Source organism: Salmo salar, chromosome 07, assembly GCF_965601325.2.
Source record: "Salmo salar chromosome 07, fSalSal1, whole genome shotgun sequence".
NCBI classification, from domain to species: Eukaryota; Metazoa; Chordata; class Actinopteri; order Salmoniformes; family Salmonidae; genus Salmo; species Salmo salar.
The window spans coordinates 73,436,725-73,464,689 of NC_138297.1; the positions used below are offsets into that span (position 1 = coordinate 73,436,725).

The 27,965-nt window shown below is 39.3% G+C and overlaps 1 long non-coding RNA gene across 3 annotated transcripts; it reads right to left on the bottom strand.

Annotated features, from left to right (window-relative positions):
• Positions 1 to 2,601: 2,601 nt before the first annotated feature.
• LOC106599483 (uncharacterized) lies at positions 2,602 to 27,496 on the bottom strand. Of its 3 annotated transcripts, none has more exons than XR_014392972.1 (13): positions 27,445 to 27,496; positions 27,011 to 27,072; positions 26,315 to 26,475; positions 25,994 to 26,122; positions 25,739 to 25,850; positions 25,588 to 25,654; positions 25,445 to 25,491; positions 14,328 to 14,509; positions 14,074 to 14,187; positions 6,683 to 6,969; positions 6,143 to 6,241; positions 3,222 to 3,300; positions 2,602 to 2,864 (listed from the first exon to the last, which is right to left on the bottom strand). It is a non-coding gene; the product is annotated as an uncharacterized LOC106599483 (long non-coding RNA). The 3 variants fall into 3 exon arrangements; XR_014392974.1 differs by having other exon boundaries at positions 26,315 to 26,463; positions 27,476 to 27,491; XR_014392973.1 differs by having other exon boundaries at positions 26,315 to 26,463; positions 27,445 to 27,486.
• Between the last annotated feature and the right edge of the window lie 469 nt (positions 27,497 to 27,965).

Sequence of the window (27,965 nt, forward strand, 5' to 3'; positions counted from 1 at the left end):
GTGCCTTTGAACTGGGTGTGATAGAAGGTGTTTGTGTCAAGAACTGCATCGCTGCTGGGTTTTGCATGCCCAACAGTTTCCCGTGTGTATCAGGAATGGTCCACCACCCAAAGAACATTCAGCCAACTTGACACAACTGTGGGAAGCACTGGACTCAACATGTGCCGGCATCCCCGTGGAACGCTTTTGATACCTTGTAGAGTCTGCGCCCGACAATTGTTGGCTGTTCTGATGGCAAAAGGGGGTGCAACTCAACATTAGTAAGGTGTTCCTAAAGTTTTGTACAGTCAGAGTATGATCTGGTGGAAGGATGAAATAAATGAATTTACTCATTAAAACTTCTTAAGGCTAGGCATCCCTGTGAAACTGGAGGGTGCGCAATTCAAATACATAATCATAAAAATGATGGATATTAAACATTTAGGAACATACAAGTGTCTAATATTGGTTACAAGCTTAAATTCCTATTAATCTAACTGCACTGTCTGATTTACAGTAGCCATTACAGCAAAAGCATGCCATGCGATTGTTTGAGGACGGCGCCCCACATCAAAATATTTTTCCACCAGCACAGGTTTCATAAACTCACAAGTAGCAATTAAATATTCACTTACATTTTGAAAATCTTCCTCTGATTTGTCATCCAAAGGGTCCCAGCTATAACATGTAGTGTTGTTTTGTTTGATAAAATCCTTCTTTATATCCCAAAAAGTCAGTTTAGTTGGCGGCATCGATTTGAGTAATCCACTATTTCAACATGCAGAGAAATCAATCCAAAAAGCTACCGCTAGACTTATTTAAAACAAGTCAAAATATGTTTCTATTAAATCCTCAGATACCCTAAAATGTAAATAAACTATAATATTTCATTTGGAAAGAAGTATGTTCAATAGGAAAGCGATATTAGCAGGTGCCCATCCTCTTCGTTGCGTGCGCATACACGAATTTCCAAGTCTGTGTCCCAGTACTAAAACTCAAAATTCTTCCTCGTTTTGGAAGAAACAAGCCTAAACCTTGAACAAAGACTGTTGACATCTAGTGGAAGCCATAGGAATTGCAATCTGGGAGCTGGATTTGGATATGCCCCTATACTTTCCATTGTATGAGCATTGGCTCTCAACAAAAAAGAAATCTGGGTTGGTTTTTCTTTGGATTTTCACCAACAATATCTATTGTGTTATAGTCTCATACATTATTTTAAAATGTCTACAAACTTCAGAGTGCTTTCTATCCAATGGTACCAATCATATTCATATACTGGCTTCTGGGCCTGAGTAACAGGCAGTTTACATAGGGCACGCCTGTCATGCGGAAATTGAGAAAAAAGGACCTATGTTTTTATGAAAAAAATTATATCCAACTATCTATCACCAGTCTTGGAGAGAGAGGGAGAGAGATAGGGAAACAGAGATGACTGTCCATCTACCCATCAGTAATACAGGAGCAGGTAAGAAGACACTGGTATAGCCACTCACTCACACGCACAAACTCAAACATATACCTTACATTCTTTCGCACGTGCACACGCACACGCACACACTTTTGGAGGTAGTGGTTGCGCTACCAATAATTAATAATTGGAGCAAATTCGGAGCTCATGTTCTACCAACAATGACACACTCACAGACGCCGACCTGGAATGGAATCCTGACATCAGCTGCTGTATTCACTCTAGAACCATTGATTTTATGCTTAATTTTTCTTACTATGTAAATCTGTCAGGAGAAAACATCTGGTTTCTAACTATCCTCGCTCCTCACCATGTAAATCTGACAGGAGAAAACATCAGGTTTCTAACTATCCTCACTCCTCACCATGTAAATCTGACAGGAGAAAACATCAGGTTTCTAACTATCCTCACTCCTCACCATGTAAATCTGACAGGAGAAAACATCAGGTTTCTAACTATCCTCACCATGTAAATCTGACAGGAGAAAACATCAGGTTTCTAACTATCCTCGCTCCTCACCATGTAAATCTGACAGGAGAAAACATCAGGTTTCTAACTATCCTCACCATGTAAATCTGACAGGAGAAAACATCAGGTTTCTAACTATGCTCGCCATGTAAATCTGTCATCGTCATCCAGACCATAAATTCTGATATAAAACCCTCTATTTTTCTCAGTCCACTCGTCAGGATTGGAACTTCACACGTTATACCCAGAAGGGTGAAAGTGTTAACAGGAGTTACGTTTGGTACTTCCCAAAGAGAAAGGGTTTGATCTATTCATTTAAGAACAGGTTTACATAGAAACCATAATGTTAGCCAAGTTGTTTTGCTTGTAAATCCAGGAAATAATTAAAGACACAGAAATTAGGCGTGATAAGGACAACTATTGTCTAATTGTTTGAAATCAGTGGATCCAACATGAATATAAAACATGAACACAGGAAAAATACAACAGTTTATACAATGGAGAATTGAAATATTGGCCAAGTGCCAGTCGGGCAACCTTAGCTTTTTCTGATTGGTCAATTCTTGGAAGAAATACCATCTGTTTATTGGCTTGCCAGAGCAATTCTTCTGATTGTGGAAGAGCACAGCAAACTGTAATATTCATAATGCAATATCCATAAGAAAATACCGTTTTACAGTTCACACAGTTTCATTCTTTGATTTTATTATCTAAATGTTTTTTATTTTATTGTAGCTCCTTTGTTGACAATTATTAGATGTGTTCATTCATTCTGTTATTGCATTAATACAGTTTAAACAGTAGTTGTTTGGGAGAAGTTTCAAACATAGAGTCATATTGGAATATGTCTGACAAGAGGAACAGTCCTGCCCAGTGTGAAAGCCAACACACACAGCCAAACACACACAGCTCCCTGTATTCTACAGCTGCACTGCTACAACTTCACCTAGAGAAGAGAGACAGAAACAAACAGATTTAAGGGACAGGACAAACAAGACCAAAGAACGATAACACATCTTATCTGAAAGGCTCTCATGACATAGCTGTCTCGATAGAGTCACTACGAACCAAATACTGACTGGCCATAGGATAGTTTGGGGCCAGATGGGCTGGTCCATTATTAAGCCCAGTGGGCTGGTCTAAATTGGGAGTTTTGCAAAGAATAACTGTTTTGGGAGAGGGTCAGTGTGTTAGAAAATACAAGTAAATGTTGAAAAGAAAAACAGTCACATTATCAGTCGTACACAATCCTCGACTGATTTCAATACAAGATAAACATGTCATAAGTAAATACGTCACTCACGCTAACGTCAGGTCCAGACTCCACAGACCACAGGTTGGGTTGATCCTCCACTTCCTCCTCGTCACCAGTGGGAAACCAACTAGGATAATATTACACAGACGGATTAGATTACATCAGATATTCATTGATTTATAGAATTTATTTGATATTAAAAGTATTAGGACACTCCAGCTGGAGACAACATTATATATGACGTCAGTTATATTACGCTGCCAGCTAGTAATACAGAGATGAACATCACAGAGGTATTTAACATTAACCTCTTACATCTAGACGTTCCGCTAGCGGAACACCTGCTCCAATATCCAATGATGGGCGTGGCGCGAATTACAAATTCCTCAAAAATACAAAAACTTCAATTTTTCAAACATATGACTATTTCACAGCATTTTAAAGACAAGACTCTCCTTTATCTAACCACACTGTCCGATTTCAAAAAGGCTTTACAGCGAAAGCAAAACATTAGATTATGTCAGCAGAGTACCAAGCCAGAAATAATCAGACACCCATTTTTCAAGGTAGCATATAATGTCACAAAAAACAAAACCACAGCTAAATGCAGCACTAACCTTTGATGATCTTCATCAGATGACAACCCTAGGACATTATGTTATACAATGCATGCATGTTTTGTTCAATCAAGTTCATATTTATATCAAAAACCAGCTTTTTACATTAGCATGTGACGTTCAGAACTAGCATACCCCCCGCACACATCCGGTGAATTTACTAAATTACTCACGATAAACGTTCACAAAAAGAATAACAATTATTTTAAGAATTATAGATACAGAACTCCTCTATGCACTCGATATGTCCGATTTTAAAATAGCTTTTCGGTGAAAGCACATTTTGCAATATTCTCAGTAGATAGCCCAGCCATCACGGCTAGCCATTTAGACACCGACCAAGTTTAGCCCTGATCAAACTCCGATTTACTATTACAAAAGTTTCATTACCTTTGTTGTCTTCGTCAGAATGCACTCCCAGGACTGCTACTTCAATAACAAATGTTGGTTTGGTCCAAAATAATCCATCGTTATATCCGAATAGCGGCGTTTTGTTCGTGCGTTCCAGACACTATCCGAAATGGTAAAGAAGGGTCGTGCGCATGGCGCAATTCGTGACAAAAAAATCTAAATATAACATTACCGTACTTCGAAGCATGTCAACCGCTGTTTAAAATCAATTTTTATGCAATTTTTCTCGTAGAAAAGCGATAATATTCCGACCGGGAATCTCCTTTTCGGCAAACAGAGGAAAAAAAATCACAAAGACGGGGGCGACCAGGTCACGCGCCTAAGCCCAGAGTACCTTGATAGGCCACTTGAGAAAGGCGATAATGTGTTTCAGCCTGGGGCTGGGATGACGACATTCAGGTTTTTCCCGGGCTCTGAGCGCCTATGGACGACGTAGGAAGTGTCACGTTAGAGCAGAGATCCTTAGTAAAAGATAGAGATGGCAAAGAAGTTCCAGAAATGGTCAGACAGGCCACTTCCTGTAAAGGAATCTCTCAGGTTTTGACCTGCCATTTGAGTTCTGTTATACTCACAGACACCATTCAAACAGTTTTAGAAACTTTAGGGTGTTTTCTATCCATATATAATAAGTATATGCATATTCTAGTTACTGGGTAGGATTAGTAACCAGATTAAATCGGGTACGTTTTTTATCCAGCCATGAAAATACTGCCCCCTAGCCATAAGAGGTTAATACAGAGATCACCTGGTTAATGTGATACACGTGTTCTACTGTAGTGTTTCACTGAGAGCCTGAAATCCAGACCTGTTTTGTGCTAACATCCCAGCTAGCTCATAAAGTTGAGCCCCTTGTCCTATTTGTGCTTGGACTTTAAAAAAGTTAAGCCAAAAAAGATAACACTGTTATTAAAAGTATTATTGAAACATTCAGTGAAGGTTTTAAGGAAGTTTAAAAAAAAGTAAAAATAACCTATAATTCTGTCTCTGAGCGTTAAAAAAAACTCCCAGGAAAACTTTCAGGGAACGTTCTCAGAACCTCCCTGGAGCCATAGTTAGACGTTCTCAGAACGTCCCTGGAACCATAGTAAGACGTTCTCAGAACCTCCCTGGAATCATAGTAAGACGTTCTCAGAACCTCCCTGGAATCATAGTAAGACGTTCTCAGAACGTCCCTGGAGCCATAGTTAGATGTTTTCAGAAACGTCCCTGGAGCCATAGTTAGATGTTTTCAGAAACGTCCCTGGAGCCATAGTTAGACGTTCTCTGAACCTCCCTGGAAGCATAGTAAGACGTTCTCAGAAACCTCCCTGCAACCTTAAACTTAATGTTCCCAGAACAGGCTAAGTTTTCACTTCTGTTTTCAGAATGTTTAAAAAACGCTCCGTTTTACCAGTCAGTAAAGTTATGACTTCCTCCCTAGAACCAATGGTAAACCAAACATGCATGTTCCCACAACTTTCAATAAACCAAATGCGCTAGTTGGGATTACACTTCTTGTACTCCATGTCATATACCAAATTATGTTGACAAGGAGTAGAATGTTATCACAAAATAGATTGGTGCCCAGGCTAAAGAGATCCGTAGGGTTGAGAGCCTGTTTTGAGAGGGAGACCTGGCAAGACTTGTTTAGCTGGACCAAGCTAACTGTAGACTTAGAAAACAGGACATGGATAACTGTAAACTTAGTCAGCAGGACCAGGCTAACTGTAAACTTAGTTAGCAGGACCAGGCTAACTGTAGAAATAGATAGCAGGACCAGGCTAACTGTAGAATTAGATAGCAGGACCAGGCAAACTGTAGAATTAGGTAGCAGGACCAGGCTAACTGTAGAATTAGATAGCAGGACCAGGCTAACTGTAGAATTAGATAGCAGGATCTGGCTAACTGTAAACCTAGTTAGCAGGATCATGCTAACTGTAGACTTGGATAGGCTAACTGCACCTGGAGGTGAAGAGAGCCTTCTCGTTGATCATCTGGACTCTGAAGATGTTGACAGCCTTATAGACATCTATCACATCCTGGTACTTCTCCAGTAGAGGCCTGGAGAGAGAAACAGGTTAGAAAAGAGTCACTCCACAATATCACCACACTTGACAAGATTAAACACAACAACGTGGACTTGAGACACTATAAACTTCCATAGGCTATAAACCTCAAGATACCTCATATCATAAATATCAATCAGCATACCTTATATCATCAATAAGCATACCTCATATCATCAATATCAATCAGCATACCTCATATCATCAATATCAATCAGCATACCTGATATCATCAATATCAATCAGCATACCTCATATCATCAATATCAATCAGCATACCTCATATCATCAATATCAATCAGCATACCTCATATCATCAATATCAATCAGCATACCTCATATCATAAATATCAATCAGCATACCTCATATCATCAATATCAATCAGCATACATTATATTGTATCAGTTGTAATACATGATAATATCCTCAATATACCTGTAATATGTCCCTGACTCGTCCTTCTGGTTCCTCTGGTCTGACTTCATGTCTTCTTCCCCCAACTGGTAGCAGGGGCATGGGAAGAGGTTTAGCCCGGGGTAGAGGCAGGGCCTGGGGCCTGGTCTGGTCCTCTCTCCCAGGGGCAGGTTCTTTGCCAGGAAAGGTCTTAGCAGGGCTCTGGGCAGCAGAGACACCAGCCAGTAGATGGGCTCCTCATTCACAATGTCATGGAAGCTCTGGAGGTACTGACGCACGGCTGCAGAGGGCTGGATGGAGGACAGGTTCTGTAGGCAGGAGGAGGAGGAGGAAGAGAGACAGGGAGTTTACTATGTGGTTATGGAAGGTGTGAAGGTACTGAAACACGGCTGCAGAGGGCTGGATGGAGGACCGGTTCTGTAGGCAGGTGGAGGAGGAGGAGGAGGAGGAGATGGAGGTAGAGGAGAAGAATGAGGAGGAAGAGGATATGGAGCAGGACGAGGAGGAGGAGATGGAGGTAGAGGAGAAGAATGAGGGGAGGAGATGGAGGAAGAGGAGGAGGAGATGGAAGTAGAGGAGGAGGAAGAGGAGGAGGAGGAGGAAGAGGAGATGGAGGTAGAGGATGAGGAAGAGGAGGAGGAGATGGAAGTAGAGGAGAAGAATGAGGAGGAGGATATGGAGGAGGAGTAAAAGGAGAAGCAAAATCTAATTTACATTTTATTTGTTACAGGCTCTGAAATCAACTGGTGTTGACTTTACCGTGAAATGCTTAAGAGCATTCCCAATGATCCACAGTTAAAACATAATAACAGAAATGAAAGTAAAAGGAGGAATAAAATACAATAAACAAGAATGGATCTATATACAGGGAGTACCAGTACCAGATCAGTGTGGAGCTATCTACAGACCCAGATATATCTCTGCTGCAGAGGATAACTTTATTAGAGTTACCAGCCTCAGATTGCAGCCCAAATAAATTCTTCAGAGTTCAAATAACAGACACATCAGAACATCAACTGTTCAGAGGAGAAATAAAAGCTGAAATAAATCATTCTCTTTACTATTATTGTGACATTTGACATTCTTAAAATAAAGTGGTGATCCTAACTGACCTAAGACAGGGAATTTTCATTAGGATTAAATGTCAGGAATTGTGAAAAACTGAGTTTAAATGTATTTAGCTAAGGTGTATGTAAACCTCCGACTTCAACTGTATGTATGTATGTATGTATGTATGTATGTATGTATGTATGTATGTATGTATGTATGTATGTATGTATGTATGTATATCTAAATAATATATGTCTATACATACAGTACCAGTAAAAAGTTGACACATCTACTCGTTCAAGGGTTTTTCTTTATTTGTACTATTTTCTACATTGTAGAATAATAGAGAAGACATCAAAACTATGAAATAACACATATGGAATCATGTAGTAACCAAAAAAGTGTTAACCTGTTGGGGCTAGGGGGCAGTATTTTCACGGCCGGATAAAAAACGTACCCGATTTAAACTGGTTACTACTCTTACCCAGAAATGGGAATATGCATATAATTAGTAGATTTGGATAGAAAACACTCTACATTTTCTAAAACTGTTTGAATGGTGTCTGTGAGTATAACAGAACTCATATGGCAGGCCAAAACCTGAGAAGATACCATGCAGGAAGTGCCCTGTCTGACAATTTGTTGACCTTTATTGGGCATCTCTATCAAAAATACAGCATCTCTGCTGTAACGTGACATTTTCTAAGGCTTCAATTGGCTCTAAGAAGGCGCCAGAAAGTGGAATGAGAGCTCTGCAGTCTCTGGGCGAAAAACAGCAGTGTTTGTGAGTGGTCAGGCTGGGAACACTGACACTGGAGCACGCGTGCACGAGAGGACTACATTTTTTCTTTCTCTCTTTGAACGAATACAACGTCGCCCGGTTGGAAAATTATCGCTATTTCATGAGAAAAATCGCATAAAAATTGATTTTAAACAGCGTTTGACATGCTTCGAAGTACGGTAATGGAATATTTTGAATTTTTTGGGCACGAAATATGCCCGCGCGTCACCCTTTGGATACTGACCTCAACGCACGAACAAAACGGAGCTATTTCAATATAAATATGGAATATTTCGAACCAAAACAACATTTGTTGTTGAAGTAGAAGTCCTGGGAGTGCATTCTGACGAAGAACAGCAAAGGTAATCCACTTTTTCTAATAGTAAATCTGAGTTTGTTGAGGGCCAAACTTGGTGGGTGTCAAATTAGCTAGCCGTGATGGCCAGGCTATCTACTCAGAATATTGCAAAATGTGCTTTCGCCTAAAAGCAATTTTAAAATCTGACACCGCGATTGCATAAAGGAGTTCTGTATCTATAATTCTTAAAATAATTGTTATGTATTTTGTGAACATTAATCGTGAGTAATTTAGTAAATTCACCGGAAGTTTGCGGTGGGTATGCTAGTTCTGAACATCACATGCTAAAGTAAAAAGCTGTTTTTTGATATAAATATGAACTTGATTGAACAAAACATGCATGTATTGTATAATATAATGTCCTAGGAGTGTCATCTGATGAAGATCATCAAAGGTTAGTGCTGCATTTAGCTGTGGTTTTGGTTTTTGTGACATATATGCATGCTTTGAAAATGGCTGTGTGATTATTTTTGGCAGGGTACTCTCCTGACATAATCTAATGTTTTGCTTTCGTTGTAAAGCCTTTTTGAAATCGGACAGTGTGGTTAGATTAAAGAATCCCATCAGTGATGAAATATGCTCCTTAATTTCTGGAATCACTGAGGTGGCATCATAGTCAGTAGTGTCAACAAATTCATGCAGGTTCTCGAATGAATCAGTATTTCCTTCATCAAGTCGCCTGCCCCACATTGCAAGCTTTCGAGTGAAAGAGCTGATCTTGTCTGTGACCTGAGGGAGGTGTTTATCTTTCCCTTGAAGCAGTAGATTTAGTTCATTTAGCTTTCCAAATATGTCACTCAGGTAGGCCAGTTTGGCAGGAAGTTCTCATCACTACATTTTTCTGCGAGGTCATACTTGTGTTCCTGCTCCGAAAACATTCTTATCTGCTCTCTGAGCTCAAAAACTCGGGACAAGACTTTTCCTCGTGACAGCCACCTTGCTTCACTGTGAAACAGCACAGCTTGATGTTCAGCTCCCATCTCCTCACAGATAGCAGTCCAGCATTTTGAATAGCTCTTCAGCTGTGGCTCTGTCTGACATATTTACAAAAAAGTAGATCCTCACACCGGGAGTTTGTCATGTCAAAACGTACATAAGCAATAAACAAACAGTCTTTGTTGCTGTCAGTTGCTTCACTGTAAGGTAAAACGTTTGTCTTTGAGTTTATCTACCAGCTGTTCTTTAAGATCGTTAGCAATGTTATTTATACGTCTGGCGACAGTGTCATTGGACAGAGGGATAGTTTTTATTTTTGCAGCACTTGCGTCATCCAGCATGACAGAGACCATGTCTAATGCTGCAGGCAGTATCAGCTCCTCTGCTATGGAGTGGGGTTTTTTGCACTGAGCAATTTGGTACGCCACCTTATATGATGCTAACAGTGCTCGCTGGTTTACTGAAGTAGCATTCACAAAGCGGGACGATTGTTGGCAATATTCGGCACGTTTTCGCTGAAAAAAACTCAAGCGGCTTATCAGTGTGATTGGGGTGAAATGTCTTTAAGTGACGCCTTAATTTATTTGGCTTCATGCTGTCCGCTACCAACATTTTTAGACACAGTAAACATACCGGTCTTTCCTCGTCTCCCACCGTAGTCACAGTGAAGCCAAGCGCTACATACGCTTCGTCATATTTCCTCGTCTTAGCTTTCGGGAGACTTACGTTTGTCTCATTATCTCCGTCTCTCTCCGCCTTTCTTTTCATCCCTGTTAAATATTTTTCCATGGTGTCTCTTAAGGGTTTGTTATCTGCACTTCATATCTCCTGCTCTGTGCTGCGTGCTCTTGTTCGGTGCAAAAAAACCCTACTCCCTGCGGCAAAAAAAAGCATGTTCCCCCCCTGGCATCGCCTCGAGGTCCTCCAGGGGGCGCGCCCCACTATATGAGAAGGACTGACTTAGTGTATGTAAACTTCTGACCCACTGGAATTGTGATACAGTGAATTATAAGTGAAATAATCTGTCTGTAAACAATTGTTGGAAAAATTAATTGTGTCATGTACAAAGTAGATGTCCTTACCAATTTGCCAAAACTATAGTTTGTTAACAAGAAATTTGTGGAGTGGTTGAAAAATGAGTTTTAATGACTCCAACCTTGGTGGCGTATGTAAACTTCCAACTTCAACTGCAGTATGCAATTGTCCTATAGTGGACAATTGTTGTTTTAGGGAAGTAGCCTAAAGACCAATAAAGAAAATGTCTATAAAGTTTTGTGTATACTACACATGGAAACAAATGTAATAGTGTTTTGTAATTTATTATAGCAGTTTTTTAGGGCACGTATGTCACGTCCTGACCAGTAGAGGGTGTAGTTGGGTCAGGACGTGGCAGAAGGGAGTGAGTGTTTTATTGTTTCATTTAATTTTGGCCGTGTGACTTCCAATCAAGCACAGCTGTAGAGGGTTGTGGTTGATTGGGAGTCACACATAAGTTGCCTACGTTTCCGTTGTGTGGTGTGGGTAATTGTGCTTGTCACTGTTGTTGCACCTGACAGGACTGTGTTGGCTGTCAGTTTTGTTGTTTTGTGAATTGTATGGTGTTCGTAACATTAAAAATGACGAACCCTAACTCCGCCGCATTTTGGTCCACTTCTTCCATAGACAGCCGTTACAGAACCACCCACCAAAGGACCAAGCAGCAGAAGAGGAGGAAGCCACAGGAGAGAAAAAGGGAACAATGGACATGGGAGGACGTCCTGGACGGCAAGGGAGCCTTCACCTGGGAAGAGATCCTGGCCGGAAGGGATCGCCTCCCATGGGAACAGGTGGAGGCACTCAGGAGAGTGGAGGCAGCTGGACAGAGGAACCATCGGGAATGTTACGCTGGAACACGGTTGGCTAGGAAGCGCGAGAGGCAGCCCCAATAATTTTTTTTTGGGGGGGCACACGGGACAGTCGGTGGAGCTGAGGTCGGAACCAGAGCCAGTCGGGATGACATTGGAGGTGAGCGAGGGATATGAGACAGAGACTGTGACGGGGTTAATGGGAAAATTAGGAGAGAGAGAGATGAGAGAGCTGCTAGTGTGGTGCATAAAGTACGGTATTCGCCCTAATGAGCGTGTCGTGGGTATGATGTCACCTGAGGCAGCTCTCCATACTCGTCCTGAGGTGCGTGCTGGTTGTCTGGTAAAGACTGTGCCTGCGCCCAGAAACAGGCCTCCTGCATGTCTTCCCAGCCCTGCACATCCTGTACCTACGCCCAGAACCAAGCCTCCTGCATGTCTTCCTATCCTGGTCAAGCCCGTGCCTCCTCCACGGACCAGTACTCCAGTGGGTCTCCCTATCCTGGTCAAGCCCGTGTCTCCTCCACGGACCAGTCCTCCAGTGGGTCTCCCTATCCTGGTCAAACCCGTGTCTCCTCCACAGACCAGTCCTCCAGTGGGTCTCCCTATCCTGGTCAAGCCCGTGTCTCCTCCACGGACAGTCCTCCAGTGGATCTCCCTATCCTGGTCAAGCCCGTGTCTCCTCCACGGACCGGTCCTCCAGTGGGTCTCTCCACCCTGGTCACTCCTGTGCCACCTCCTCAAGCCAGGCCTCCGTTATGTCTCCCCAGCCTGGTGAATCCTGAGTCGGAGCTGCCCGCCAGTCAACAGTCGTCGGAGCTGCCCGCCAGTCAACAGTCGTCGGAGTGGCCAGACTGCCCTGTTCTGCCAGAGTGGCCGGACTGCCCTGTTCTGCCAGAGTGGCCGGACTGCCCTGTTCTGCCAGAGTGGCCGGACTGCCCTGTTCTGCCAGAGTGGCCGGACTGCCCTGTTCTGCCAGAGTGGCCGGACTGCCCTGTTCTGCCAGAGTTGCCCGCCTGCCCTGATCTGCCAGGGTGCCCGGCCTGTCAGGATCAGCCCGAGTGGTCCTCCTGCCCTCCGGTCCAGCCCGAGTGGCCCGCATGCCTTCCGGCCCAGCCCGAGTGGCCCGCATGCCTTCCGGCCCAGCCCGAGTGGCCCGCATGCCTTCCGGCCCAGCCCGAGTGGTCCGTCTGCCAGGGTCAGCCCGAGTGGCCCGTCTGCCCGGCGCAGCGATCGGCGCCAACAGAGTGGGCGACGCCGAAGGTGGAGCGAGGTCCACGTCCTGCACCTGAGCCACCTCCAGGATAGGTGGGTTGGGGAGGGAGGGTGTAGCACAGTGCCGTCGGTGACGGCAGCCACCCTCCCTTCCCTCCCTTATTGTTTAGGTGTTCCTTTTTGTTGGGGATTTTTTTTGTGTTTTCCTTTTTTTAGGTGCATCCCGGGGTCTGCACCTTGAGGGGGGGGGTACTGTCACGTCCTGACCAGTAGAGGGTGTAGTTGGGTCAGGACGTGGCAGAAGGGAGTGAGTGTTTTATTGTTTCATTTAATTTTGGCCGTGTGACTTCCAATCAAGCACAGCTGTAGAGGGTTGTGGTTGATTGGGAGTCACACATAAGTTGCCTACGTTTCCGTTGTGTGGTGTGGGTAATTGTGCTTGTCACTGTTGTTGCACCTGACAGGACTGTGTTGGCTGTCAGTTTTGTTGTTTTGTTAATTGCATAGTGTTCGTAACATTAAAAATGACGAACCCTAACTCCGCCGCATTTTGGTCCACTTCTTCCGTAGACAGCCGTTACAACGTAAATGTGGCTCATTTGGCCAACATCCCTCTGGCAGCACCAGGTTGGATCTGAATGCATATGGGTTTCTCAAATATCTGGTAAATTAAAATCTTCCCTATCATGTTGTCCGGCACCAAATTTTCTTAAAGGAATCTCTGAAATGGCATATTGATTATATGAAGATTTTATAATATTCCCATGAAAATCTGTCACCAATTGGCTGGAAACCTAGCTATAAACAAACTAAATTCCAATTTAGGGAAATATAATTGTAACGCTAAAAGACTATGAACTGAACTGAATGATCTAAAGGGAGTCAAAAAGGGAAAAGATAGAAGATATTATTGATTTACCTTTTGGCGGTGTGTCTACATACACCAAAACTTGGGTAACCAAAATTAAACTTGAATTTAACCAAAACAAAAAAGGTTAAATAAGGGTCATTGAAAACATTTATGGTAGGTTTATTAAATTGATAAATCATCTACGTTCCAGTTGCTTTTAAGTCCTCTTAAATTATTTTTTTAATATATATTATCTTAAATTGTATATTTAGATATATTATCTTAAAATGTATAATTAGATATATTATTTTAAATTGTATAATTAGATATATTATCTTAAATTATATATTAAGGGTGATTGTTATAACAGCTTCTTACCAGGTGTGGTGGAGTTTGGTTCTGGGCCTCCTTCAGAGACTCCTGGTAGCGTTGATGTGTTCTCTGGAGAAACTGCATGATGTCTGGAGGACCCTGGACTGTTCTGATCAGCACCTGGCTCGCACACACGCATACACACATTTACACACACAGAGCAACTTATCTTAAGATAGCTAGCGATGACAACCACGTATCACAGTCATAGTAAGTAAAACTTTATGATATTCGTTCTATTAAATTTATTTTCTTGTCACCTGCAGCATGGTGATGACTCTGTCCAGGTATAGCAGCTCCTGGTGGCAGAAGTCAGCATAGCAGTGGGCAGGCAGACGTCTGGAATACATCCCTCTGAGGAAGGCGGTGTCGAGGGTCTCATCTGCTACTCTCTCACTGGTCTCCCACAGGACGTCATAAATACTCACCTCTTCAACCAGCTCTGGGGGAGGGAGGGGAGAGAGAGAGAGAAATATATATATTTTTGTTTGTATTGCTTTGGTGCAGTTTTCACAAGTATGTGGTACATTTTAGCAACGATTAGTACAAAATCCAAAACAGATCATCAAAAAGACAGTTGTTTCAAAACTCTGAGTACATTTTCAATTGACTATTACAACACACAAAATCATACAGACACTTTTTCACCAAAACGTAGTGTTTCATCTAGAAATACATGTTTCACATTGCAATACATGTTCATATAAAGAAATTGCTTTTCACAATGCAACCCTCACTTTACTTAAGATATGATTCTCTTCTCATTTGTTAAAATACATTTTACTATCACTCTAATATATGCCATTCATGTAGCAGGTGCTTTATCCAAAGTTTTGGTATGTGACCCCAGTGGGAATCAAAACCCACAACTCTGGTGTTGCTAGTGCCATGCTCATACTAATTAAGCCACACAAGACACGATACATAAATACAATGAAATACATTTAATGATATCAATCCAGAACTACAGTACCAGTCAAAAGTTTAGACACACCTACTCATTCCAGGGATTTTCTTTATTTTTACTATTTTACACATTGTATAATAATAGTGAAAACATCTAAACTAAGAAATAACACATATTGAATCATGTAGTAACCAAAAAAGTGTTAAACAAATCAAAATATATTTGATATTTGAGATTCTTCAAAGTAGCCACCCTTTGTCTTGATGACAGTTTTGCACACTCTTGGCATTCAGCTTCATGAGGTAGTCACCTGGAATGCATTATAATTAACAGGTGTGCCATGTTAAACGTTAATTTGTGGAATGTCTTTCCTTTTTAATGCGTTTGAGCCAATCAGTTGTGTTGTGACAAGGTAGGGGTGCTATACAGAAGATAGCCCTATTTGGTAAAAGACCAAGTCCATATTATGGAAAGAACAGCTCAAATAAGCAAAGAAAAACGACAGTCAGTCATTACTTTAAGACATGAAGGTCAGTCAATGTGGAACATTTCAAGAACTTTGAAAGTTTCTTCAAGTGCAGTCGCAAAAAGCATCAAGCTCTGTGATGAAACTGGCTCTCATGAGGACCGCCACAGGAAAGGAAGACCCAGAGTTACCTCTGCTGCAGAGGATAAGTTCATTAGAGTTACCAGCCTCAGAAATTGCAGCCCAAATAAATGTTTCACAGAGCTCAAGTAACAGACACATCTCAACATCAACTGTTCAGAGGAGACTGAGTGAATCAGGCCTCCATGGACGAATTGCTGCAAAGAAACCACTACTAAAGGACACCAATAAGAAGAGACTTGCTTGGGCCAAGAAACACGAGCAATGGACATTAGACCGGTGGAAATCTGTTGTTTGTTCTGATGAGCCCCAATTTTTGATTCCAACCGCCTTGTATCTGAGACGCAGAGTAGGTGAATGGATGATCTCCGCATGTGTGGTTCCCACCATGAAGGAGGAGGTGTGATGGTGTGGGGTTGCTTTGCTGGTGACACTGTCAGTGATTTATTTTGAATTCAAGGCAAACTCAACCAGCATGGCTACCATATAATTCTGCAGCGATGCTCCATCCCTGGTGTGAACTTAGTGGGACAATAATGACCCAACACACCTCCAGGCTGTGTAAGGGCTATTTGACCAAGAAGGAGAGTGATAGAGTGCTGCATCAGATAACCTGGCCTCCACAATTACCTGACCTCAACCCAATTGAGATGATTTGGGATGAGTTGGACCGCAGATTTAAGGAAAAGCAGACAAGTGCCCAGCACATGTGGGAACTCCTTCAAGAATGTTGGAAAAGCATTCCAGGTGAAGCTGGTTAAGAGAATTCCAAGAGTTTGCAAAGCTGTCATCAATGCAAAGGGTGGCTACTTAGAAGAATCTAAAATATATTTGGATTTGCTTAATACTTTTTTGCTTACTACATGATTCCATATGTGTTACTTCATAGTTTTGATGTCTTCACTATTATTCTACAATGTAGAAAATAATAAAAACTATATCAGGCTTCTATTTGCAATTCCAAAAATGTTTTTCACCAGGTGCATTTACTGTGATGTGGATGAGAACCTATGGCCAAATGCTCCAGACAGGCTTGATGCTAACTAACGCCTGCTAAACCTTGTTTCTTTCATTCATTCATTTAATTTGTATCATCTGATTACAGTACACCTATGTTGTAATGATATCGGAACAATACATTTATGTCTTAATTTCCCAAAGACTATTCCATATACTATTTGAACTCTTCCAGGCGTGTTTTGAGACAGGCATTATTCCTTCTGTTTAGTACAAATCCATAATCAAGCCGTTCCAAAAATCCTCCAAAAAGGACCCTAAAATCACATTGAACCATAGAGGGATTGGTCCCATTAGCACTGTGTGTAAATTGTATTGCTGCATTCTAAATAACAGGCTCTGCCACTATCTACAACAGTCTGGTCAGCTTGCTGATGAATAGAATGCTTTAAGAAAGCCAGAGTGTTTGATGTGATTTTTTTTGTTATGTAACTTCAATTGATGGACCGGTGCGTCAATCAACTCCAGGGGGTGAAATAGCTTGCCTCAGTTTTTTTTATTTTCAAGCGGAAAATATATTTTGCTGAAGGGAGGGCCATCCATTTTCATTTCAGAGAGATTTGATTTTCGCCATGTGACATTATTATAAATAATGTTTACTCCCTAAGTTGAGAAAATGTCATTATGTTTTGGTGATTAAATCAATGTTCTCATTGTATTTTACTGTAAACATATATTTTGGATCAATGGTTGTGTGGTGAGAGATGTCTCCAAACAAAAATGGATGCTCTATAAAAAGGTTTTGAATAGAAGACTGGCTGCATTGCAACTGTTACCAGTTTGGAGTTTTGTACTAAGAGTTCTGAAAATTCCACACATACTTGTGAAAATAGCACCAATGTGAGTAAGAAAATAAGTAACTAGATAGTCATTTTCCATGAAGGTAACCTGTGGGGTTGCTTTAACTCAACAAGTATTGTTGTGGCAGTGGAACAAATGTTAAAACGCTTTATTTAAGCAAAGTAATGAAATATAGTCAAAAATAATAACAAATACACCAATATCTGGTCTGTTTACTTTGATGGACTACTATGTGAATCTTATTACTTTGGAGTGTGGGGCAGTTAGGTCACATATTTCATCACTAACAACTATAGTCAGACTACTACACTTCCACTCATAAGGAATTAGAAAAGTTTTAGGATATTATTTAGGGAGGAAATATGATTACATTTACGTCATTTAGCAGATGCTCTTATCCAGAGCAACTTACAGTAGTGAATGCATACATTTCATTTCATACATTTTTATTTCTTTATTTCCTGTATTGGCCCCCCATGGGAATCGAACCCACAACCCTGGCGTTGCAAACACCATTGCAAACACCATGCTCTACCAACTGATCCACAGGGATATGGTGCATCTAATGGAAGTAGTTTAGAAGTTTGTTAGTGTTACATTTTATTTGGCTGGTTTAGTAGAGGGAGTGACTGTTGAAGAAATAGTTGATAGTAGCGTTCAGTGGGTAGTACGAGTAGATAGATATTAGTAGATAAATGTTAGATATTACTTGTTAGATATTAGTAGTGGTAGATAAATGTTAGATATTAGTAGTAGTAGATAAATGTTAGATATTAGTAGTAGTAGATAAATGTTAGATATTACTTGTTAGATATTGGTAGATATTAGTAGTGGTAGATAAATGTTAGATATTACGTGTTAGATATTGGTAGATAAATGTTAGATATTGGTATATATTAGTAGTGGTAGATAAATGTTAGATATTACTTGTTAGATATTGGTAGATAATGGTCGATATTAGTAGTGGTAGATAAATGTTAGATATTACTTGTTAGATATTGGTAGATAGTAGTGGTAGATAAATGTTAGATATTGCTGTACTGTCGGAACAAGAAGCACACGCATTTCGCTACACCCACAATAACATCTGCTAAACACATGTATGTGACCAATAACATTATATTTTATTTCATTTTTTGTTGTTGTTCTGAATGCAGTTAGACGGTTGAGCCCTCGGACTATCAACCTCGTGCTATCTTCAATCTGCACAGACAACTAATGACCTTTTACACACTATCTGCTAACTGCCACGGACACAAGAATGATGTATTCTTCTATAAAAGCAGAGACCCGACTACGTTTGTTAAGTTTTCAACTGAACAATTCTTGGTGATGGTTGATTGCTTCATTTTTGCAAATCTTATAAAATTGTTGTTTGAAAGAATCTGCAGTCTCTCTCTTCCTGTAGAACTGCTACCACAGGTAAGTGGGTTAGAGATGTTAAAATTAGCATAATGCATAATCAGTCTTAATTAGAACATTCTAAAAGTTCTATAGCAGTTAATTCAACAGTGGGAAGTTAGCTACATTAAACTAGTTCTATAGCAGTTAATTCAACAGTGGGAAGTTAGCTACATTAAACTAGTTCTATAGCAGTTAATTCAACAGTAGGAAGTTAGCTACATTAAACTAGTTCTATAGCAGTTAATTCAACAGTGGGAAGTTAGCTACATTAAACTAGTTCTATAGCAGTTAATTCAACAGTGGGAAGTTAGCTACATTAAACTAGTTCTATAGCAGTTAATTCAACAGTGGGAAGTTAGCTACATTAAACTAGTTCTATAGCAGTTAATTCAACAGTGGGAAGTTAGCTACATTAAACTAGTTATATAGCAGTTAATTCAACAGTGGGATGTTAGCTACATTAAACTAGTTCTATAGCAGTTAATTCAACAGTAGGAAGTTAGCTACATTAAACTAGTTCTATAGCAGTTAATTCAACAGTGGGAAGTTAGCTACATTAAACTAGTTATATAGCAGTTAATTCAACAGTAGGAAGTTAGCTACATTAAACTAGTTCTATAGCAGTTAATTCAACAGTAGGAAGTTAGCTACATTAAACTAGTTCTATAGCAGTTAATTCAACAGTAGGAAGTTAGCTACATTAAACTAGTTCTATAGCAGTTAATTCAACAGTAGGAAGTTAGCTACATTAAACTAGTTCTATAGCAGTTAATTCAACAGTGGGAAGTTAGCTACATTAAACTAGTTCTATAGCAGTTAATTCAACAGTGGGAAGTTAGCTACATTAAACTAGTTCTATAGCAGTTAATTCAACAGTGGGAAGTTAGCTACATTAAACTAGTTCTATAGCAGTTAATTCAACAGTAGGAAGTTAGCTACATTAAACTAGTTCTATAGCAGTTAATTCAACAGTGGGAAGTTAGCTACATTAAACTAGTTCTATAGCAGTTAATTCAACAGTAGGAAGTTAGCTACATTAAACTAGTTCTATAGCAGTTAATTCAACAGTAGGAAGTTAGCTACATTAAACTAGTTCTATAGCAGTTAATTCAACAGTGGGAAGTTAGCTACATTAAACTAGTTCTATAGCAGTTAATTCAACAGTGGGAAGTTAGCTACATTAAACTAGTTATATAGCAGTTAATTCAACAGTAGGAAGTTAGCTACATTAAACTAGTTCTATAGCAGTTAATTCAACAGTAGGAAGTTAGCTACATTAAACTAGTTATATAGCAGTTAATTCAACAGTGGGAAGTTAGCTACATTAAACTAGTTCTATAGCAGTTAATTCAACAGTGGGAAGTTAGCTACATTAAACTAGTTCTATAGCAGTTAATTCAACAGTGGGAAGTTAGCTACATTAAACTAGTTATATAGCAGTTAATTCAACAGTGGGAAGTTAGCTACATTAAACTAGTTCTATAGCAGTTAATTCAACAGTAGGAAGTTAGCTACATTAAACTAGTTCTATAGCAGTTAATTCAACAGTAGGAAGTTAGCTACATTAAACTAGTTCTATAGCAGTTAATTCAACAGTGGGAAGTTAGCTACATTAAACTAGTTCTATAGCAGTTAATTCAACAGTGGGAAGTTAGCTACATTAAACTAGTTATATAGCAGTTAATTCAACAGTGGGAAGTTAGCTACATTAAACTAGTTCTATAGCAGTTAATTCAACAGTGGGAAGTTAGCTACATTAAACTAGTTCTATAGCAGTTAATTCAACAGTGGGAAGTTAGCTACATTAAACTAGTTCTATAGCAGTTAATTCAACAGTAGGAAGTTAGCTACATTAAACTAGTTATATAGCAGTTAATTCAACAGTGGGAAGTTAGCTACATTAAACTAGTTCTATAGCAGTTAATTCAACAGTGGGAAGTTAGCTACATTAAACTAGTTCTATAGCAGTTAATTCAACAGTGGGAAGTTAGCTACATTAAACTAGTTCTATAGCAGTTAATTCAACAGTAGGAAGTTAGCTACATTAAACTAGTTCTATAGCAGTTAATTCAACAGTGGGAAGTTAGCTACATTAAACTAGTTCTATAGCAGTTAATTCAACAGTGGGAAGTTAGCTACATTAAACTAGTTCTATAGCAGTTAATTCAACAGTGGGAAGTTAGCTACATTAAACTAGTTCTATAGCAGTTAATTCAACAGTAGGAAGTTAGCTACATTAAACTAGTTCTATAGCAGTTAATTCAACAGTGGGAAGTTAGCTACATTAAACTAGTTCTATAGCAGTTAATTCAACAGTGGGAAGTTAGCTACATTAAACTAGTTCTATAGCAGTTAATTCAACAGTGGGAAGTTAGCTACATTAAACTAGTTCTATAGCAGTTAATTCAACAGTGGGAAGTTAGCTACATTAAACTAGTTCTATAGCAGTTAATTCAACAGTGGGAAGTTAGCTACATTAAACTAGTTATATAGCAGTTAATTCAACAGTAGGAAGTTAGCTACATTAAACTAGTTCTATAGCAGTTAATTCAACAGTGGGAAGTTAGCTACATTAAACTAGTTCTATAGCAGTTAATTCAACAGTGGGAAGTTAGCTACATTAAACTAGTTCTATAGCAGTTAATTCAACAGTGGGAAGTTAGCTACATTAAACTAGTTATATAGCAGTTAATTCAACAGTGGGAAGTTAGCTACATTAAACTAGTTCTATAGCAGTTAATTCAACAGTGGGAAGTTAGCTACATTAAACTAGTTATATAGCAGTTAATTCAACAGTGGGAAGTTAGCTACATTAAACTAGTTCTATAGCAGTTAATTCAACAGTGGGAAGTTAGCTACATTAAACTAGTTATATAGCAGTTAATTCAACAGTGGGAAGTTAGCTACATTAAACTAGTTATATAGCAGTTAATTCAACAGTGGGAAGTTAGCTACATTAAACTAGTTATATAGCAGTTAATTCAACAGTGGGAAGTTAGCTACATTAAACTAGTTCTATAGCAGTTAATTCAACAGTGGGAAGTTAGCTACATTAAACTAGTTCTATAGCAGTTAATTCAACAGTGGGAAGTTAGCTACATTAAACTAGTTCTATAGCAGTTAATTCAACAGTGGGAAGTTAGCTACATTAAACTAGTTATATAGCAGTTAATTCAACAGTAGGAAGTTAGCTACATTAAACTAGTTCTATAGCAGTTAATTCAACAGTGGGAAGTTAGCTACATTAAACTAGTTCTATAGCAGTTAATTCAACAGTGGGAAGTTAGCTACATTAAACTAGTTCTATAGCAGTTAATTCAACAGTGGGAAGTTAGCTACATTAAACTAGTTACTATAGCAGTTAATTCAACAGTAGGAAGTTAGCTACATTAAACTAGTTCTATAGCAGTTAATTCAACAGTGGGAAGTTAGCTACATTAAACTAGTTCTATAGCAGTTAATTCAACAGTGGGAAGTTAGCTACATTAAACTAGTTCTATAGCAGTTAATTCAACAGTAGGGAAGTTAGCTACATTAAACTAGTTCTATAGCAGTTAATTCAACAGTGGGAAGTTAGCTACATTAAACTAGTTCTATAGCAGTTAATTCAACAGTGGGAAGTTAGCTACATTAAACTAGTTCTATAGCAGTTAATTCAACAGTGGGAAGTTAGCTACATTAAACTAGTTCTATAGCAGTTAATTCAACAGTGGGAAGTTAGCTACATTAAACTAGTTCTATAGCAGTTAATTCAACAGTGGGAAGTTAGCTACATTAAACTAGTTCTATAGCAGTTAATTCAACAGTGGGAAGTTAGCTACATTAAACTAGTTCTATAGCAGTTAATTCAACAGTGGGAAGTTAGCTACATTAAACTAGTTCTATAGCAGTTAATTCAACAGTGGGAAGTTAGCTACATTAAACTAGTTCTATAGCAGTTAATTCAACAGTAGGAAGTTAGCTACATTAAACTAGTTCTATAGCAGTTAATTCAACAGTGGGAAGTTAGCTACATTAAACTAGTTCTATAGCAGTTAATTCAACAGTGGGAAGTTAGCTACATTAAACTAGTTCTATAGCAGTTAATTCAACAGTAGGAAGTTAGCTACATTAAACTAGTTCTATAGCAGTTAATTCAACAGTGGGAAGTTAGCTACATTAAACTAGTTCTATAGCAGTTAATTCAACAGTGGGAAGTTAGCTACATTAAACTAGTTCTATAGCAGTTAATTCAACAGTGGGAAGTTAGCTACATTAAACTAGTTCTATAGCAGTTAATTCAACAGTGGGAAGTTAGCTACATTAAACTAGTTCTATAGCAGTTAATTCAACAGTGGGAAGTTAGCTACATTAAACTAGTTCTATAGCAGTTAATTCAACAGTGGGAAGTTAGCTACATTAAACTAGTTCTATAGCAGTTAATTCAACAGTGGGAAGTTAGCTACATTAAACTAGTTCTATAGCAGTTAATTCAACAGTGGGAAGTTAGCTACATTAAACTAGTTCTATAGCAGTTAATTCAACAGTGGGAAGTTAGCTACATTAAACTAGTTCTATAGCAGTTAATTCAACAGTGGGAAGTTAGCTACATTAAACTAGTTCTATAGCAGTTAATTCAACAGTGGGAAGTTAGCTACATTAAACTAGTTCTATAGCAGTTAATTCAACAGTGGGAAGTTAGCTACATTAAACTAGTTATATAGCAGTTAATTCAACAGTGGGAAGTTAGCTACATTAAACTAGTTCTATAGCAGTTAATTCAACAGTGGGAAGTTAGCTACATTAAACTAGTTCTATAGCAGTTAATTCAACAGTGGGAAGTTAGCTACATTAAACTAGTTCTATAGCAGTTAATTCAACAGTGGGAAGTTAGCTACATTAAACTAGTTCTATAGCAGTTAATTCAACAGTGGGAAGTTAGCTACATTAAACTAGTTCTATAGCAGTTAATTCAACAGTAGGAAGTTAGCTACATTAAACTAGTTCTATAGCAGTTAATTCAACAGTGGGAAGTTAGCTACATTAAACTAGTTCTATAGCAGTTAATTCAACAGTGGGAAGTTAGCTACATTAAACTAGTTCTATAGCAGTTAATTCAACAGTGGGAAGTTAGCTACATTAAACTAGTTCTATAGCAGTTAATTCAACAGTAGGAAGTTAGCTACATTAAACTAGTTCTATAGCAGTTAATTCAACAGTGGGAAGTTAGCTACATTAAACTAGTTCTATAGCAGTTAATTCAACAGTGGGAAGTTAGCTACATTAAACTAGTTCTATAGCAGTTAATTCAACAGTGGGAAGTTAGCTACATTAAACTAGTTCTATAGCAGTTAATTCAACAGTGGGAAGTTAGCTACATTAAACTAGTTCTATAGCAGTTAATTCAACAGTGGGAAGTTAGCTACATTAAACTAGTTCTATAGCAGTTAATTCAACAGTGGGAAGTTAGCTACATTAAACTAGTTCTATAGCAGTTAATTCAACAGTGGGAAGTTAGCTACATTAAACTAGTTCTATAGCAGTTAATTCAACAGTGGGAAGTTAGCTACATTAAACTAGTTCTATAGCAGTTAATTCAACAGTGGGAAGTTAGCTACATTAAACTAGTTCTATAGCAGTTAATTCAACAGTGGGAAGTTAGCTACATTAAACTAGTTATATAGCAGTTAATTCAACAGTGGGAAGTTAGCTACATTAAACTAGTTCTATAGCAGTTAATTCAACAGTGGGAAGTTAGCTACATTAAACTAGTTATATAGCAGTTAATTCAACAGTGGGAAGTTAGCTACATTAAACTAGTTCTATAGCAGTTAATTCAACAGTGGGAAGTTAGCTACATTAAACTAGTTCTATAGCAGTTAATTCAACAGTAGGAAGTTAGCTACATTAAACTAGTTCTATAGCAGTTAATTCAACAGTGGGAAGTTAGCTACATTAAACTAGTTATATAGCAGTTAATTCAACAGTGGGAAGTTAGCTACATTAAACTAGTTCTATAGCAGTTAATTCAACAGTAGGAAGTTAGCTACATTAAACTAGTTCTATAGCAGTTAATTCAACAGTGGGAAGTTAGCTACATTAAACTAGTTCTATAGCAGTTAATTCAACAGTAGGAAGTTAGCTACATTAAACTAGTTATATAGCAGTTAATTCAACAGTAGGAAGTTAGCTACATTAAACTAGTTGATGCAGTTACCAAAACAGCTGTATAGTTTGACTGGTAAAAGTTATTTCTGTTCTAATTTTAGATTTGAATAGCAGAGTAGACTAATAATATGCTCTACGTTTTTGTCGAAGCTACTGGGTAAGGGGTCAAAATAGCTGATTCGTGTCAAAGGCACATTGTTTAGAGTGAACAGAATGTTGGAAGTCAGATTTAAAGTGGGAGATTTAAATAAAGGGAGCTTTATAATGTTGAAGATATCCTATTAAAGAGGAAGAGATTTTCTAGGAGGACAAAAAGCTTAATAGTTTAAAAACAATTCCAGACTGGTCAACACGTTTTAAAGTGTTAAAGGGCAATGCGTTCACAAGCGTCATTAATCATCTTCTAAATGTCAGAGTGCCATTCAACAAGGAACTGTACCTGTAACACAATAAACATATTGTCTAGCCTAGGCAATGGGCCAAGGCAAGCCTACCTCTCTCGTGTGCTTTCTTCTGACTTTGCATTCCTGCTAAACCAGATCTAAAAGAAAATGAAAAAAAATACATGAATGTAATTTAGTGTTAATATGGTCTCTGTAAGAACATGTCCAGATACAAGACAGTGTTGTCCTGCTACCTTGTCTCCATAGAACACACATAGAACCTCAGCTCTCCACAGGACACATCATTCCAGCCCTGCCCACCTGTTGTCAAGGCAACAACAAATCACACTTCAGTTATTTCAATGTGCTCAGAGTGTGTGTGTGTGTGTGTGTGTGTGTGTGTACCTCCTGTGTGTAGCTCCATACAGTTCTCCCCCTGTCCAGAGTTACTGGGCTCATCCTCCTCCCAGTAAAAACGGTCAACAGCTGAGCCGTCACTCCACAGCCACATCCCCTCCTTATCACAGAAAAACATTGATTGATTGCACTGCTTTTTGTTTTTAAACAGAAAGTACATTGAGCTTTTGCCTGTGTAACCTGTAGACATTTGACAGATTGATTGACAGACTGACTGACTGATGAATTATTGACCCAGTTTACCTGAGCTGCGTCGTAGCCTCCTATCCAGACCGGCTGGTATGTGTGTCTCCTGACCAGATCCTGGACAAACATCTGTTGACCAGGGCTGTGAACCGACACCAGGTTCCCTCTGTGCTGGGAGCAGTACGACTAGAGGGACAGCCAGAAAACACTGTTAGCCCGCTGAGCTAAAGCCCAGGCATTACCTCAGGGAGCAAAGATCAATGCAGGCTAGAAATGGACATTTCCTGATGTAAATGTGTGCTTGCTAGTCTTGAAGTATCAATGGTTGTGAAATAGTAGTAGTAATTAGTAATTGTCTCTCCCTGTTACAAGTGTTACCTCTGCAGTGGCCCAGGTGGCCCAGACGGGGTAGAAGGAGAAGCAGCGATGCTCATTCTGATGCCACCCGGCTGGGCATGGTGACTGGGAGTCCACCCCTTCCACCTCCTCCTCTGTAGTGTTCACCACCCCCGAGGCAGCATCCACCCCTGGAACAACAACTACACACACCGACAGTATGTACTGTTCAAGAGCTGTGGTTGACTTAGTTTACCTGGTACATTGAAGCAATTAATGGAATAATCCCAAAAGTGCAAACTAAGCTAGACCAAGTAGCACCTCAAATACTTTATAGCATTTAGAGTTGTGTTTGACCAGATACAATGCAATTTTACAGTTAACAAATTGACAACAGACTTTCAGCATGCTTATAGAGGTGGACATTGAACATGTACGACGCTTACAAAAATGGTTGATGATTGGCTGAGTGAAAATCATGATAAAAAGATTGTGGGAGCTGTTTTGTTAGACTTCAGTGTGGCCTTTGACATTATCAATCAAAGTCTGATACTGGAAAAACGTATGTGTTATGGCTTTACACCACCTGCTATATTGTGGATAAAGAGTTACCTGACCTGCCTAGTTAAATAAAGGTTACATGGTTTTTTTTACAGAACACAGAGGGTGTTCTTTATCATTGAATTAAACTATTTACACACACACTGTTTCATTTCAAGTTTCAACTTTTATATTTGCCTGTTGCGAGGTGCAGAGCCATCACTGCCCAACAAAGCAGCAGAGACATCCTACCAACCGATCTACAGAGGAAACAATGATATTATATTACATAACAACTATAGCTTTACATTTAATAACCTTTAATAGTGTTAAAGGGATCATGAATACCATTTTAACGTCTCTGTGTGCATTATGAAGGAAGGTAGTGGTTGTTTCACGAGCAAATGCTATCTAGCATTAGCACAATGACTGGAAGTCTCCAGGTACGGTAGCATTGCTAATGTACCTGTAGACTTCCAGTCATTGCGCTAGAATCGTACATTATGCATTTAACATAACTTAATTTAAAATGACATTGCGTAACATAACATGACAAAACATAACACAACTTTTAAGTGACATAAGTTAACATGACATAACAGAGCAGCTCCATCTGTAACATAGTACATTACCTGTACATAGATCAGAGAATGTTGAAAGTACCTGAGCTAGCTAGTAACACAGTGACAGTAGTAGTAGTAGCTCGGTCCTGGTAGGATACCTCAGGACATCTGCTCTTTTCTACCTGCTTCTGGCTTGGATTAGTCACTGTTGAAGAGGAGCAGGAGGAGTGAAATCAGATGACGTGAGGGGAAGAGATGAGGAAATGCATAAGGTACTGCAGAACAGCGGCCAGCCCGTACCGTCCTCTCTACACTAGTGGGTGTGTCCTAAAAGCCTCAGCCCTGCCCACTCTCATTATCAGTCAGACTAGAATCACATCAACAACCTGCTAGTTCTAACAACACATCTCCTGTTCTGACAGACTAGAATCACATCAACATCCTGCTAGTTCTAACAACACATCTCCTGTTCTGACAGACTAGAATCACATCAACATCCTGCTAGTTCTAACACCACATCTCCTGTTCTGACAGACTAGAATCACATCAACATCCTGCTAGTTCTAACAACACATCTCCTGTTCTGACAG